This window comes from Octopus sinensis, linkage group LG10 (assembly GCF_006345805.1).
Source record: "Octopus sinensis linkage group LG10, ASM634580v1, whole genome shotgun sequence".
NCBI lineage: Eukaryota > Metazoa > Mollusca > Cephalopoda > Octopoda > Octopodidae > Octopus > Octopus sinensis.
Genome location: NC_043006.1, coordinates 11,395,669 through 11,404,671, shown reverse-complemented (window position 1 = coordinate 11,404,671; position 9,003 = coordinate 11,395,669).

The following is a 9,003-nucleotide window of genomic DNA, read 5'->3' as shown; positions in this document are numbered from 1 at the left end:
TTGTTTACTGATTCCTTGTTATAAAATGTACCGGAAAGAAAAAGTTAGTTTCCTTATCGTTAAACAGTTTATTAAAATACGTGTTGGTCTTACGGGAGATTATGTATACTTTTCGTAATACTACTTTACTACTTGAAAACTACGTACTCGTATTGATATCGCTAGTTCTTCGTCTCATCTGTGTATGACTGTGTTTATACGAAGATAAGAGGTTGTTCACACACATTCGCACATATAGTTACATGTGCGTGTGTGTGTGTTGAGGGAGACAGCTTTTCAAGTATACATATTTCTGGAGTGAAAGAACTGCTACTCTAGCAATGTGGCTTCCGTAGAACCAGAGCTCATCATCATCACGGTCCATCATAGCATTACGGAGGTCCTGTTGCTGGATGCCTGTATCCCTGGAGATTACATCAGGGTAGGAGAGTGTGCGCCCTCTGGTATCGCGAGCAGATAGCTTCCAGAGGAGAAGAGCAGAAATTACCTCGTTTTCAGCTCTACAATAATGTCCAGCAAACTGGACTCTTCTACCTTCCACAAGAGATGATACAGGTGGTAGTTCCCATATATTTGTACTTTGGTTGGATGACGCTTCCACAAGATATTTTGAGCTCTCATAAGGAGGCGAGTGTAAGTTCCATCCAACCGCCTCTCAAGCTTCTTTGATAACGTCCAGGTTCCTGAGCCATATAGTAGAACCAGAGCTACAGAAGCCCTACTAATATCGTTGTACTTAATATCAGCAAAATAGCCGGCTGTGCCTAACCTTAAAATCTGGTTAAACTTACTGTCTTTGATCTACTACCGACCTTCTCTCTTACTTGATGGTGTAATCTGACCAGAAACTTCCTGTCAGATCACGCCATTGCAGTGTGTACAAATGAGATTTTATGTGGTGCATAATTTATTACATTTGGTATTACCCGATGATTGTATGTGTTGTCCTTCCGCCACACATTAACAATCTATTATCACCTCTAACAATGTTCCTTACTATGTAGATTGTATGACTGTTCTCTCCTACTATACTCCCCCACACAGATGCCATTTACTTGATACCGGGAATCTACACTGATTCCATGGACAGAGACATCGAAGATATTTTCCAGTGGGGGACTTAACAATTTTTAAAAATCCACAGGCACAGTAGTTTCCTATATTGTTTCTCTTATATCACACACTAGCAGCATAGCCCGTCGTTGCCCGGGTATGTAAGAGCCCCTAGTAGGCAACGACTAATCCCAATCTAGTCCTTTCCCTCTAGGGAACGAAGGCGCATGTGTAGGTTGCAATGTCTTCTCTTCACTCGAATACTTCTGTGTATACGATGTTCCTAGCTGTCGAATTGTGTCCCCTAGACAGAAAATGTGTTGCATATAAAAAGCTTAGATTCTCGACCCCATGTCGAATTTATCGATTTTTTTCAGAACTGGGGGAACTTTTCAAAATTTTCGCTGCGTTAGTTTTGAATTATGACATTGGGCTATGTGTGTGTCAAGTTTCATCAGAATCGGTTGAAAGCCGTGGTCAGGGTGAGGGTACAACCTGACAGACAAACTGCTGTTTATATAGAGAGAGATTATTTGGGTTTGTTGTGGATTGAGAGCTAGTTGCCATCAGTAAAACGATAAAGGATTAGCTGGGATTTTTCTGTGATTAGATCTGAGGATTTACTGACTTAATTATCTATTGTCTCTTTAAGGCAACGTGCTGGCAGAATTGTTAGATCAGAACAGAAATATGGGCAAAGTGCCACTAAGCATTTTGCCTGTATTTCTGTTCTGAGTTCAAATTCCACTGAAGGCAATTAAATGAGTACCTGTTGAATAATGAAGTCGATGTAATCAACTAAGTCTCCCAACGCCACAGAAATTGCTGGAATGTGCCAAAATTTGAAACCATTATCTGTGGTCTCCTTAAAGCGGCGAGCTGGCAGAATTATTAGAGTGTCAGAGAAAATGCCTTATAGTATTTCTTCCGGCTCTTTACTTTCTAAGTTCAGAGGCCAGTTTTATATTTCATTCCCTCATTGGGTCGATAAACTGGAGTCAATAGTATCGACTAATCCTCTCCCCCTATAAATTTTTGTCTTGTGCCTTAATTAGAAACTATTAGGGGAAATTGACTGGCAGAATCGTTAGAGAAGTGGAAAAATTGCTTTGTGCTATTTGTTTCGACCCTTTACATTCTGTGCTCAGATCTTACCAAAATCTTCTTTGCATTTCATTCACCTATCAAGCAAGGGTCGGTAAAACAAAATACCAAACTAGTACTGGAGTTGTGGTAATCAACTCACCTCTACCCCTTGAAATTGCAGGCCTTGTGTCTGAATCAGAAACAATTATCTGTGGTATCTTTTGAAGTGGAGGCGTGTGGCTTAGGGTGTTGGACTCATGATGGTAAGATTGTGGTTTTTATTCCTGGACTGGGTGATGCGTTGTATTCTTGAGCAAAACACTTCCTTTCATGTTGCTCCAGTCCACTCAGCTGGCAAAAATGAGTAACGCTGCAACAGACCGGCGTCCCATCCAGGTGGGGATATACACGCCACGGATACCAGGAAACTGACGCTTATGAGTTGGTATGACTCGTGAAGGTATCTTTTGGACAGACAATTGATAACAAGCATTTAAGTCATGACCGCCCCATTCTTAGAGGGTAAATTGCAGTATGACTGGAGATAAACTTGGCAGCTGTTTCTAGTAAGTCAAGCAACCACATAGAATCATTATTGGTGAGCTGGCAACTGGCAGAAGCGTTAGCATGTCGGGTGAAATGCTTAGTGGTATTTTCTCTGCCGCTACATTCTGAGTTCAAATTCCGCCGAGGTCGACTTTGTCTTTCATTCTTTCGGGATCAATAAATTAAGTACCACTTAAGCACTGGGGTTGATATAATCGACTTAATCTGTTTGTCTGTCCTTATTTGTTCCCTCTGTGTTTAGCCCCTTGTGGGTAGTAAAAAAATAGGTATTTTGTCTGCAGCTACGTTCTGAGTTCAAATTCGCCGATGTCGACTTTGCCTTTCATCCTTTCGGGGTCGATTAAATAAATACCATTTACGCACTGGGGTCGATATAATCAACTTAATCCATTTGTCTGTCCTTGTTTGCCCCCTCTGTGTGTAGCCCCTTGTGGGCTGTAAAGAAATAAGAATCATTATTGGCATGTTTTGTAGAACGGGTTTTGAATATATTTTTCTCCCAACACATGTGTTCACCAATATTTAACAAACCAGAACCTCCATACTCAACACCTACAAATGAGTCAATTAGATAAAGCAGAATCCAATGAGCCCGGGAGTGGTCTGAGTCAGTACATCTTGTATTATTCAGAAAAGCAGCTGAAATATTACCGTGAAATTGCTGTGGGGAGATGAAATAGTCAATGTTTCAGATAGAGTTTTTCTTCAGAGTTAAATTGATTGCAGGGAAATAAAAGAAAGATAGCAGAGTTTTACATACCCTACTTTCGAGAAACTCTTAGTTCAGTGGTCCCTGTCATATCCTTTAACTCCCGTTTCACCTCAATTTCTTCTGCCAGCTCACCTGGCCTCACCTGTTTCATCTCCTCTCTTCATTTTTCTTTCTGTCTCCCTTTCTTACTACTCCCCTTCTACAAATGAAGTTCACACTATCTTGCGTTCCTCATCAGTTGCAGCCAGTTCCTCAAACATATAGCATATAGGAAATAAGACTTTTCTGTCTTTCTTATATTTCTCCCCTGTCACCTTAAACCGGATGATAGACTCTGTCCGAAACGTTGGATATTTCACTCTCCAAGGTAATTTCCTTATATTCTTTCTGTCACCTTGTCTACATGCTTTTATTACTACCACAACTGTCCCCCACCATCATAACCAGACACAAACCACATCCCTTTAGCTAGTGCGTATACTACTTTGATCTTGTTTCTGTTTCTGAAGTGACAGGTACTACATTAGGAGTAGGGGCAGTGGTAATAGTAGCAGTTGTGTTTGTGGTAGTAATTATTCATGTAGATGGGAACAAGGGTGGTTGGGTAGTCATGCTAGAAAGTTGAGTTTGGAAGTATAGATGTTGTTATGATGGAGGTAGTTGGGATGAAAGTAAGGTGGTGGTTCTTTAATTGAGAATATTGATAACAATATCCAGGGCTTTGGTTCTATTATTTTCTTATCTATGCACCCTTTTCAAGCCTAGCCAGGTGCATGGACCTGGTTTCCCGGTTTCTATGGCATATGTGTTCCCCCCAGCTGGACAGGATGCCTGTCCATCGCAGCGTTACTCAAGAAACAGGAAGAAAGAGTGAGAGAAAGTTGGGGCGAAAGAGTACTACAGGGGTCACCCCCCCCCCCCCCCGCTGAAGCCTCATGGAGCTTTAGGTGTTTTCGCTCAATAAACACACACAATGCCCGGTCTGGGAATGGAAACCGTGATCCTCTGATTGCGAGTCCGCTGCCCTAGCCACTGGGCCATTGCGCCTCCACTTGGTTCTATTGAGCGGATAAATTTTAAATTGTGATAATAACCGCATGACAATATAATAGCTTCTGTCTGTCTATCTGGCTGTCTGTTTGTGTATGTACTGCATCACAAAATGTCAGGAGATACTTAAATCTGCCTCAACTATTAAGGAACAGTAGAGATCATATAACAGCCAAGATGGCGTAGAGCTCCCACATAGAGGAGAGCGCTGCTGCTACGTTCTCTCTCTCTCTCTTTCAGACACTCACACGCATGCGCACGTGCGCACACACACACACACACACACACACACCATCACACCCTAAGATGCATTCAAAGAAAGCCCACTTGACTGATTAGAATAAGGTTGTTCACCAAATGCTACTTTGGTCAGCTTCTCCTTCCATCCTTCTGTGTTCCGTCTGTGAACACACTCCAACTTTCTGGCCCAAAGGTGTGCTGCCTCCACTCTCTCTTTCCTCATCTTCCTCTCCCCTATCTCTCTCTCTCTCTCTCACGATTACAGGTGCGTCTGCTCTTCAGAGATGGCTGATCTCAGGTATTTCCGGTTTATTCATTCCTCATCCTGTCGTTGCCCATATCATATCTGTCCACCACCATCAGGCCCTGATCTTGTCTCTACATCCGTTCCCTCTTTTCCTGGACATTATCCCACCACAGCTCCCCTCTCCCCTCAGTAACTTACAATTGTTGCAGAGGAGCGTTATATGCATAAGTCTTGACGTCATCAAAGAAGCTTGAGAGGCGGTTGGATGGAACTTACACTCGTCTCCTTATGAGAGCTCAAAATCTCTCGTGGAAGCGTCATCCAACCAAAGTACAAATATATGGGAAGTTACCACCTGTATCATCTCTTGTGAAAGGTAGAAGAGTCCAGTTTGCTGGACATTGTTGTAGAGCTGAAAACAAGGTAATTTCTACTCTTGTCCTCTGTAAGCCATCAGCTCGCGATACCAGAGGGCGCACACTCTCCTACCCTGATGTAATCTCCAGGGATACAGGCATCCAGCAACAAGACCTCCGTAATGCTATGATGGACCGTGAAGTCTGGTTTAAAATAGTAAATTCCATTGTCTCGACCATGGTCGAAAAATGATGATGAATGACACTTATTGAGGTAGAAATATGCCTTCACAGTTGTACTCTTGTTTATGGGTGGGGTGCTACTTCTTTCCTTAATGTCCTTTAGTCTTTCTTGCCCAAATTCATGTCACTGGCCATATTCTGAGTTATTTAACTGAGCTCATTTTCATAACACACACACACACATACCGAAATGTACATGCGTATGTGTGCATGTATGTACGATGCTATATACACAAACATATACATAGCACCATCCGATCATGATCGTTACCAGAGCAGCCAACTGGCTTCCATGCCGGTGGCACGTAAAAGGGCACCATCGGAGCGTGATCGTTACCAACGTCGCCTTACTGGCACCTGTGCTGGTGGCATGTGTAAAAGGATTCGAGTGAGGTTGTTACCAGTATCGCCTGACTGGCCCCGTGCCGGTGGCACATAAAAAGCACCCACTACACTCTTGGAGTGGTTGGTGTTAGGAAGGGCATCCAGCTGTAGATACTCTGCCAGATCAAGATTGGAGCCTGGTGCAGCCATCTGGTTCGTCAGTCCTCAGCCAAATCATCCAACCCATGCTAGCATGGAAAGTGGACGTTAAATGATGATGATGATACATATGTCTGTGTGTGTGTGTCTGTATGTGTGTTCATATTAAACAGGATAATTTACATGCAATTTAATTAGAAACGAGGTGGTACCGAAACAATTGTAACGAACACTGAAGTTGTGCAAGATTCAATCCTCGTTTTCTTCCTTATCAAATGTGAGACAGAGGATGTATATAAGACGAGCAAAACGACCCTCCCCCCATCCAATGGATGGTGCTGAGTTGTCAAACATTTAAACCAAATTTGTTTTTTTGGTCTCTTAAATATATTGCATTTTGTGGCATTATTTCAAGCCAGCCGGCTTTTTTTGCACAAACTGCATGTGCATTTTTCTCGCGTATGCGTAGTATCGATTGCAACAGCTGATGTACTTGCGCATACAAATGCACGTTCCCATGGCTTTATCGATCGCATTCTCACCTGGAATCGATTTTTGTAATTTTTTCCAGACTTATACATGCCCTGATATCGTCGGTATTTACATATCAAATTTGAGTGCAATCGGATGGAGGATGCCCGAGATCCTAGAAGACACACACACAGACAGACAGAACGGATTTTATATATTAGAAGATTAGTTGTGGTTTTACACAAACACATATATTACCTCACTTTCACTATTTCTCTCCTCTCTGCACATCTCTTGGCAAAGACTTTCCAGTTTCAGATCACCCTTTCTTTATTTCTTTCTTTCTTCTTTCTTTCTTTCTTTCTTTCTTTCTTTCTTTTTGCATGATATCTATTTCTTTACTACCCACAAGGGCTAAACACAGAGGGGACAAACAAGGACAGACAAATGGATTAAGTCAATTATATCAACCCCAGTGTGTAATTGGTACTTATTTAATCGACCCCCGAAAGGATGAAAGGCAAAGTCGACCTCGGCGGAATTTGAACTCAGAACGTAGCGGCAGACGAAATACCTATTTCTTTACTACCCACAAGGGGCTAAACACAGAGGGGACGAACAAGGACAGACAAATGGATTGAGTCGATTACATTGACCCTAGTATTAACTGGTACTTATTTAATCGACCTCGAAAGGATGAAAGGCAAAGTTGACCTCAGCGGAATTTGAACTCAGAACGTAGCGGCAGACAAAATACCTATTTCTTTACTACCCACAAGGGGCTAAACACAGAGAGGACAAACAAGGACAGACAAAGGGATTAAGTCGATTACATCGACCCTAGTAAGTAACTGGTACTTATTTAATCGATGCCAAAAGGATGAAAGGCAAAGTCGACCTCGGCGGAATTTGAACTCAGAACGTAGCGGCAGACGAAATACCGCTAAGCATTTCGCCCGGCGTGCTAACGATTCTGCCAGCTCGCCGCCTTTTTTTTGCATGATATCATCAAGTGTTTCCCTCTCTATCTCTTACCTCTTTCTGCTATTCTCACCGTTTCCCCACCCCGCTGCCATCTCCCACCTTGTCATATCAATCCATCTATCATTTTCTCCTTTTCTCAGATATACTTTGTGAAGTTCCTCACACTCTCATCTTCCGCCGTGACTCACCTGCTCATCTCTTTCACACAATACCTTGTTATTTCTATCGACCTCTTTTCTTCCTCCAAAGCTCACCTTTCACTCTTTCTCCTATGTATGACCTTGTATACTCCCTGTCTCCCTCCTCTCTTTCTGTCTCCCCATCTCTCTCTGTCTTTCCCTCTCTCTCTCTCTTACAATCTCACTCCATCCTTTTCTTCATGTAATATCTTAAGTCTTTCCTCTCTCTCACCTTAGTTCTTTACTTCTTCTTGCTCTCTTCTTCCTCTCTCTCTCAGATTTTAGTCTCTCTTATTGCCCTCTCATCTTTCACTTTCTCTCTCCCCTTTCTCATATCTTATTCTCTCTCCATCTACTGCTGAACGCATCTGTTACTCTTCTTCTCTCCTTACTCTCATTCTCTTTTCTCTCCCATATAAAACCTCCCTTGTCACATCTCTCATTATCTCTCTCCTGCCCATCAGCCTTACTCAATTTCTCTCTCTGTCTCTCTCTCTCACTCTCTCCCTCTCACTCTCTCTCTCTCACTCTGTGTCTCACTCTCTGTCTCTCTCTCACTCTCTATCTCTCTCTCACTCTCTATCTCTCTCTCACACTCTATGTCTCTCTCTCACTCTCTCCCTCTAACTCTCTCACTCTCTCACCCTCTCTCTCATACTCCTACTCTTACTCTCACTGATTACATCTTCCTCTCTCTATTTTATCACCTACACCCTATCTCTTTCTCATTTCTTTATTCTTGCCTTTTCTCTTTCTTTTCCTCATATAATCATCCCCCCTCTCTCACTCTCCATCACACACTCTTTCTCTCTCTGTCATCCAACACTTGTTGTTCCTCTCTCCCTTATATAATCCTCACTTTCATTTTCCTCCCACTGCTCTCTCTCTCTTAATCTGTCTTCTCTTCATATAATCCTTTATCTTCCTCTCTATCTCTATCATACAAACTTCACTCATCTCTTCCCTCTCTCTCTCTCCCTGTCATACAAGTATCATTCTCTCTTCCTCTCTTTCTCTCTCTCTCTCTATCATACAAGTATCACTCTCTCTTCCTATTCTCTCTCTCTCTCTCTACCTATCATATAATCACTTTCTTTTCCTCTTTTTCTCTCCTTATCATTTATAATCAACACCTGTCTTTCTTTCTCTTCATCTTTCCCATCATATAGTCACAACCCACCCTCACTCTCTCTCTCTCCTATCAAGCATTCATCACCTATCTTTCTCTCTCTCTCTCTCCCTCCACCATATTCTCATCATCTCTCGCTCTCTCTCTCTCTTATTCCATCACCCATTATCTCTCTCTCTCTCATTCCATCACCCATTGTCTCT